This window comes from Papio anubis, chromosome X (genome assembly GCF_008728515.1).
Source record: "Papio anubis isolate 15944 chromosome X, Panubis1.0, whole genome shotgun sequence".
Taxonomy (NCBI): domain Eukaryota; kingdom Metazoa; phylum Chordata; class Mammalia; order Primates; family Cercopithecidae; genus Papio; species Papio anubis.
Window position 1 is genome coordinate 104397302 of NC_044996.1, and position 7454 is coordinate 104404755.

Sequence of the window (7454 nt, forward strand, 5' to 3'; positions counted from 1 at the left end):
GTGTGTGTGTGTGTGTATTTTTTTTTTGAGATGCAGTCTCGCTCTGTCACCCAGGCTGGAGTGCAGTGGCACGATCTCGGCTCACAGCAACCTCCACCTCCCAGGTTCAAGCGATTCTCCCGCCTCAGCCTCCCAAGTAGCTGGGATTACAGGCGCATGCCACCGCATCCTGCTAATTTTTTTTTTTTTTTTTTGTATTTTTAGTCGAGATGGGGTTTCACCATGTTGGCCAGGCTGGCCTTGAACTCCTGACCTCAGGTGATCCGCCTGCTTCGGCCTCCCAAAGTGCTGGGATACAGGCATGAGCCACCGCGCCCAGTCAAGGAGTGTATATTTTAAGATAACTACTATACCTTGTCTATCCTTGATCCTAATTTTCAATAACTGCATGTTCATGCAAAATATAGTTTCTACGCTATAAGAAGAAGAGTAGCCTGTTAGGAAAAGCATATTCTTAGGGGAAGACATGAAGACATCTCTTTCATAAATGCGATTTTACTTGGTAGGTCTTTTGGCATCACTATAAGCTATTTCAACCTCCTTATCACTGGGACAGGTATTGAGGAACTCATCCCTACTGTATGCATTATTTAGGTAGCTCCAGATGCCAGTCATCTCTTTTGGAATATCAAAGTTGTGATATTTTTTGGCCACCACCTTGACAATATGCAGTTTGGGCAGCAGGTTGCAATTAGCTAATGTCATTTCGTTGCCATCCAGAAATTTATGTGTAGAAAACTTAATGTCCTCTATACTATTTTCATCAGTTTCATCAGGGAGAGGAGAATTCAGATATTTATCCAGTTTCTGCAGAGTTTTTAGGAGATCCTTCTCCAGTGCTTCATTAGCCTCTCGCCTTCAATTCTTGATAAATGCAGAGAATTTGGCAAAGATGTCCATTCCAGCAGTATTTGATTCTGGGTGTTTTGGTGAAAGCTTTAAGTACTTGGGAGGGCATAAGACTTCTTCAAGAAATTCCTCAATCTTACTTACATCCGTTTTGACTTCACTGTTGAAACTTATAAATGGTGGGTGGGTCCCGGGAGCTAAGTTCTGAAGGTCTGCAGGCTTCCTTTTCAGGTCAACAGTTGTGACACTAAATACAACTCCTTTGAGTCAATGAATCATGAAGAGCATCTGGGAAAAGGGGCAGTTTCCTATGCTTTCACCATCACTGCCAGCTTTGACGAGGTGCTCAATGAGGGGCTCTTTGTTCTCCTCCTTCAGCTCGTTCAGCGGCATCGACAACGCCATGGCCGGCTCGGCTGCGCTCCGCTAACGGCGACGGCTGCTGCTGCTGCTTTTGCTCCTGCTCCGGGGCTGCTCCGACTGCCGGCTCCCGCTGCAGTGCTCGCTGGACAGTCCGGCGTCTAGCTGGCCGTGGCCTCAGCTCCTCAGCACCTCCCCACGTGCCCCGCGCGCGACCAGTTGATCATCTTACAAACACACTTGATTATTGGCCGGGCGCGGTGGCTCACGCCTGTAATCCCAGCACTTTGGGAGGCCGAGATGGGCGGATCACAACAAGGTCAGGAGTTCGAGACCAGCCTGGCCAACATGGTGAAACCCCATCGCTACTAAAAATAAAAAAAAAAAAAAAAAAAAAAAAATTAGCTGGTCGTGGTGGTGTGCGCCTGTAATCCCAGCTACTCAGGAGGCTGAGGCAGGAGAATCGCCTGAACTCGGGAGGCAGAAATTGCAGTGAGCCGAGATTGTGCCACTGCACTCCAGCCTGGGGGACAGAGAAAGACTCCATCTAAAAAAAAAAAAAAAAAAAAGAAACAATTTGTGAGTACTTGATATTACTCACAAATTGTGAGGCTGAAAAAACGTTTCTAAATTATTAATAAGAAAAGGCCGGCGAGGTGGCGCCTGTAATCCCAGCACTTTGGGAGGCTGAGGCAGGCGGATCACGAGGTCAGGAGGTAGAGACCTACCGGCTAAATGGTGAAACCCCATCTCTACTAAAAATACAAAAAATTATCTGGGCATGGTGGCGCGTGCCTGTAGTCTCAGCTACTCAGGAGACTGAGGCAGGAGAATCGCTTGAACCTGGGAGGCGGAGATTGCAGTGAGCCGAGATGGCACCACTGCACTACAGCCTGGGCAACAGAGCAAGACACCATTCCAAAAAAAAAAAAAAAGAAAGAAATTTTGATCAACCATGATTTTTTTCCCCTGGATTTTGCACTGTTTAATTTATCAGCTGTTTATTTTTATTTTTATTTTTATTTTTTGAGACGGAGTGTTGCTCTGTCACCCAGGCTGGAGTGCAGTGGCGCGATCTCGGCTCACTGCAAGCTCCGCCTCCCGGGTTCCCGCCATTCTCCTGCCTCAGCCTCCCGAGTAGCTGGGACTACAGGCGCCCGCCACCTCGCCCGGCTAGTTTTTTTTTTGTATTTTTAGTAGAGACGGGGTTTCACCGTGTTAGCCAGGATGGTCTCGATCTCCTGACCTCGTGATCTGCCCGCCTCGGCCTCCCAAAGTGCTGGGATTACAGACTTGAGCCACCGCGCCCGGCCTATCAGCTGTTTAAATCTTGCTATTTGTGGTGATTTCTCATTGTAAATATTCCCTTTTGTACCTAATTTTGCATTTGTAATTTTGAAATTTTTTTTTCAAGGAAGGCTCCCAGAATTGTGTAAGCATCAGGCTTCATAAAGCATGGGTTTGCCCCTGTGAAGAGGGATAAGGTAATAATAAATAATTAGAGGCAAAGCCATGAAGGTACCCGTAGTGTCATTTGAGAGTCTGTGTATATTTTGTTAGTTTCTCTAGTTAAAAAACAAAAAGATTTTTAAAAATCCCCCCAGCAATTTAGAAAGCCAAGAAAAACACAAATGAAATAAATATACACAATGAGATGAAACGTTTCTTATTCTGATTTTCAAAAGAACCTTGAGAGGCCCAAATGGTGGAAGCTGAGCCCCCGGGGCCTGGGCATCAAACTGGATGGCTTTGCAGGAAACCCTAAGAAGAAATCTGGGATAGGAGCAAAAAGGAGGAGGGGTGGCTGAGAGAGCAAGGGCCAGCCAGGGCCTGTAACATCACCACTTTGGAAGGACAAGATGGGAGGATCACTTGAGCTCAGGAGTTTGAGACCAGTCTGGGCAACATAGTGAGACCACATCACTACAAAAAAATAATAAAAAATCAGCCAGGCATGGTGGCACATGCCAGTAGTCCCAGCTACTGGAGAGGCTGAGGCTGTAGTGAACCAAAATCACACCACTGCACTCCAGCCTGGGCAACAGAACCAGGCCTCGTCTCAAAAAAACACAAAAAACAGGACCAGGTGCCGTGGTTCATGCCTAGCACTTTGGGAGGCAGAGGCGGGTGGATCACCTGAGGTCAGGAGTTTGAGACCAACCTGGCCAACATGGCAAAACCCCGTCTCTACTAAAAATACAAAAATCAGCCGGATGTGTTGGTGCATGCCTGTAATCCCAGCTACTCGGGAGCCTGAGGCAGGAGAATCACTTGAACCCAGGGGGCAGAAGTTGCTGTGAGCTGAGATCACGCCATTGCACTCCAGCATGGCCAAGAAGAGCAAAAGAGCAAAACTCTGTCTCAACACAAACAACAGCAACAACAACAAAATAAAATATAAAAATAAAGATTTAAGGAGTAAGACCTGAAAAGTTCTGGCGGGACCCCAGAGCTGACCCCAGGTCAACCTGCCTCCCTGCACCTTATCTTACCCCAGGGAGCATCACGATTAATATTCCACCAGAGTCTTTTAGCCAGTGTTTTAGGTATTATTTCACTCCTTTTACTGTAGAGTTTTTAGATCTTTGGGGCTTTTAAAAAAAATTTGAAGGGCTGTATCTTACATATTCTGTGTAAACCACCATAGCGCAAAGTAATTTGATCCTTTTGTTTTTACTAGCGAAATCGTATTTATTTCATCTAGGCCTAAGAAGTACATATTTTCCCCGGAGGAGATATCACCAGTTTGTGGCACAGATTATGCCTCATTCCTGACCCTATGCTGGTTCTAGTAAATCCATTGCTCCTTAGCAGTGGTATAGCTCAGATATATATCTACGTACCATCTGGAGGATTCCAAATTTTCCAGCCATATTCACAATCAAAACTGCACTGCAGTCACCCAGACCAACCATTTGCTAATTCAAGTCAGACATCAAGTCAAATTCTCTACATGACTGCAACCTAGAGAGAAGCTTCAGTTCTGTCCTGCTTTCTGCCTTAGCACTGTTATTTCTTCTTGACTAGCCTAGAAGTCTTGTAAAAAGGCAAATTTTCAACCAACTCTTCCTTTTGCTAGAGTTTCTTCAAAGTCTACTCTAATTTGGAAATATTACTGCTTATCTTAGAAAAAGTAAACACTTTTAAAGCCCATAAGCAAATATGCTCATTTGCTACCAATTCATCTACTATAACATCATTAATTTGGATCTCACTAAATTAGAACATGATATTCTAGACAGCAACTGTCTTGAATTTTATGCTTATCCTATCATTGGGGGAAAGGAAAAAAAAGCATATTCAAATCAACAGTATAAACAAAATTATAAGAGAATTATTTATAATCTAGTCTCTATTACAGAGTTGTTTGGAATATTTTAGAAAAATCTGCTAAAATGCTAAACTTCGAAATCATTTTTAGTAATTAAAGTAGCTTCTCTAAAGCATGTGAAAGGGCCCTGTTTCCACACAGAACTTTCTAGAATCAAGAGAGCCATGGCCAAGTTAGAGAGGTACCTCCAGGGACTCTACTGCAGGCTACTAAAAGTTTCAAATCGGCCAGGCGCAGTGGCTCACGCCTGTAATCCCAGCACTTTGGGAGGCCAAGGTGAATGGATCACCTGAGGTCAGGAGTTCGAGACCAGCTGACCAACATGGTGAAACTCTGTCTCTACTAAAAATACAAAAAAATTAGCCAGGTGTGGTGGCAGGCGCCTATAATCCCAGCTACTTGGGAAGCTGAGACAGGAGAATCGCTTGAACCCGGGAGGCAGAGGTTGCAGTGAACCGAGATCATGCCACTGCACGAAAGAAAGAAAATCAAAGATAAAATCTTCTAAGAAGCCAGAGGGGAAAAACACCTTACTTACAGAGGAGCAAAGATAAGAATCACATCAGACTTCTCTTTAGAGCCCACACAAACAAACAAGAAGAGAGTGGAGTAAAATATTTGAAGTGTTAGAAAAAAAAAAAAAACCCACCAATCTAGAATTCTGTATGCAGCCAAATTATCCTTCCAATGTGAGGGGGAAGTAAAGATTTTCTCAGACAAATAAACACTGAGGTATTTTCTTGCCTGTATACCTCCTTGAAAGAAATGTTAAGTGCTTCAGAAAGAAGGAGAATTATAGAGGGAGGTCAAAGACTTGTATCTACATTAAGAAAGTAAGAGGGGCTAGGCGCGGTGGCTCACACCTGTAATCCCAGCACTTTGGAAGGCTGAGGTGGGCAGATCACCTGAGGTCAGGAGTTGGAGACCAGCCTGGCCAACATGATGAAACCCCGTTTCTACTAAAAATACAAAAATTGGCAGGGCGTGGTGGCAGGTGCCTATAATCCCAGCTACTCAGGAGGCTGAGGCAGGAGAATTGCTTGAACCCGGGAGGAGGAGGTTGCAGTGAGCCGATATTGTCCAGCCTGAGTGACAAGAGTGAGACTCCGTCTCAAAGGAAAAAAAAAAAAAAGAAGAGGATTAGAGAAGGAATAAATGAAGGTAAAATAAAATATTTTATTTTTATTTTTAATCTAATAGATAATAGTTTGTTCAAAATAATAATAGCAGTGATTCAATATTAGCAGTATTCAGTATAGCTTATGGATAACTGAAATGAATGACAGCAATGTTATAGGGGTGTGAGAGAGGAACTGAGAATACTCTGTTATAAGGTACTTGTATTACCTGTCAAGTGGTAGTGTTATTTGAAAGTGGACTTAGATTAGTTGTAAATGTATACTGCAAACTTTACAGCAACTTCAGAAAAGAAAGAAATAGAATTTATATGCTAAGAGAGGGGAGAAATTAGAATCATATAAAATGTTCAACTGGCTGGGCATGGTACCTCACGCTTATAATCCCAGCACTTTGGGAGGTCAAGGCGGACAGATTGCTTGAGCCCAGGAGTTCGAGACCACCCTGGCCAACATGGTGAACTCCTCTTTCTACCAAAAAAAAAAAAAATACAAAAATTAGCCAAGTGTGCTGGTGCACGTCTGTAGTCCCAGGAACTCAGGAAGCTGAGGTAGGAGGATCACTTGAGCCCAGGAGATCGAGGCTGCAGTGATCCAAGATCATGGCACTGCACTCCAGCCTGGACAACAAAGCAAAATCCTGTTTAGAAAAAGAAAAAAACAGGCCGGGCACGGTGGCTCAAGCCTGTAATTCCAGCACTTTGGGAGGCCGAGACGGGCGGATCACGAGGTCAGGAGATCGAGACCATCCTGGCTAACCCGGCGAAACCCCATCTGTACTAAAAAATACAAAAAACTAGCCGGGCGAGGTGGCAGGCGCCTGTAGTCCCAGCTACTCGGGAGGCTGAGGCAGGAGAATGGTGTGAACCTGGAAGGCGGAGCTTGCAGTGAGCTGAGATCCAGCCACTGCACTCCAGCCTGGGCAACAGAGCGAGACTCCGTCTCAAAAAAGAGAAAAAGAAAAAAACAAAAAAGTTCAGCTAACACCAGAGAAGGCAGAAAAAAAGTGTAAGACAAAAACAAAACAAAACAAAAAGAACAAGGATAATGAATAGAAACCAGTAACAAACATGGTAGACGTTAATCCAACTGTATCAATAGTCACTTAAACATCAATGGTCTAATTATTATAAAAGACACCAATTACAAGACAGAAACTGTTGGAAGAGATTTAAAAAACCCAACATCCAGCTATTTATCATCTACCAGAAACCAACTTTAAATATAAAGACATATATTAAAAGTAAAGGGATGTTAGCTGGGCATGGTGGCTCATGCCTGTAGTCTCAGCTACTTGGGAGGCTGACGTGGGAAGATGGCTTCAGCCCAGGAGGAGGAAGCTGCAATGAGCCAAGATCATTCTACTGTACTCCAGCCTGGGTGACACAGGGAGACTCTGTCTTAAAAAAAAAGAAAAAAAAAAAGAGTATCGTCAAGTTTTACGTGCATACATATATGCTCTTTATTGATTAATTGATTGATTGATTGATTGATTTTGAGATGGAGTCTCGCTGTCACCTAGGCTGGAGTTCAATGGCCGCCTCCCAGGTTCAAGCGATTCTCCTGCCTTAGCCTCCTGAGTAGCTGGGATTACAGGCGCGTGCCACCGTGCCCGGCCTGCATATGCTTTTCACATATTTTAACAAAAATATTAAATCATTTCAGTACTTACGTGCGAAGTAAGCACTGTTCTAGGCACTATATGTGTATTAATTCCTCATTCTAGGCACCACATGTGTATTAATTCCTTTAATCCTTATAATAAACCTGTAAGTGAG

The 7454-nt window shown here is 43.9% G+C and overlaps 1 pseudogene; it reads right to left on the minus strand.

Annotated features, from left to right (window-relative positions):
* Positions 1-232: 232 nt before the first annotated feature.
* On the minus strand, positions 233-1534 carry LOC101020702 (annotated as a pseudogene).
* Between the last annotated feature and the right edge of the window lie 5920 nt (positions 1535-7454).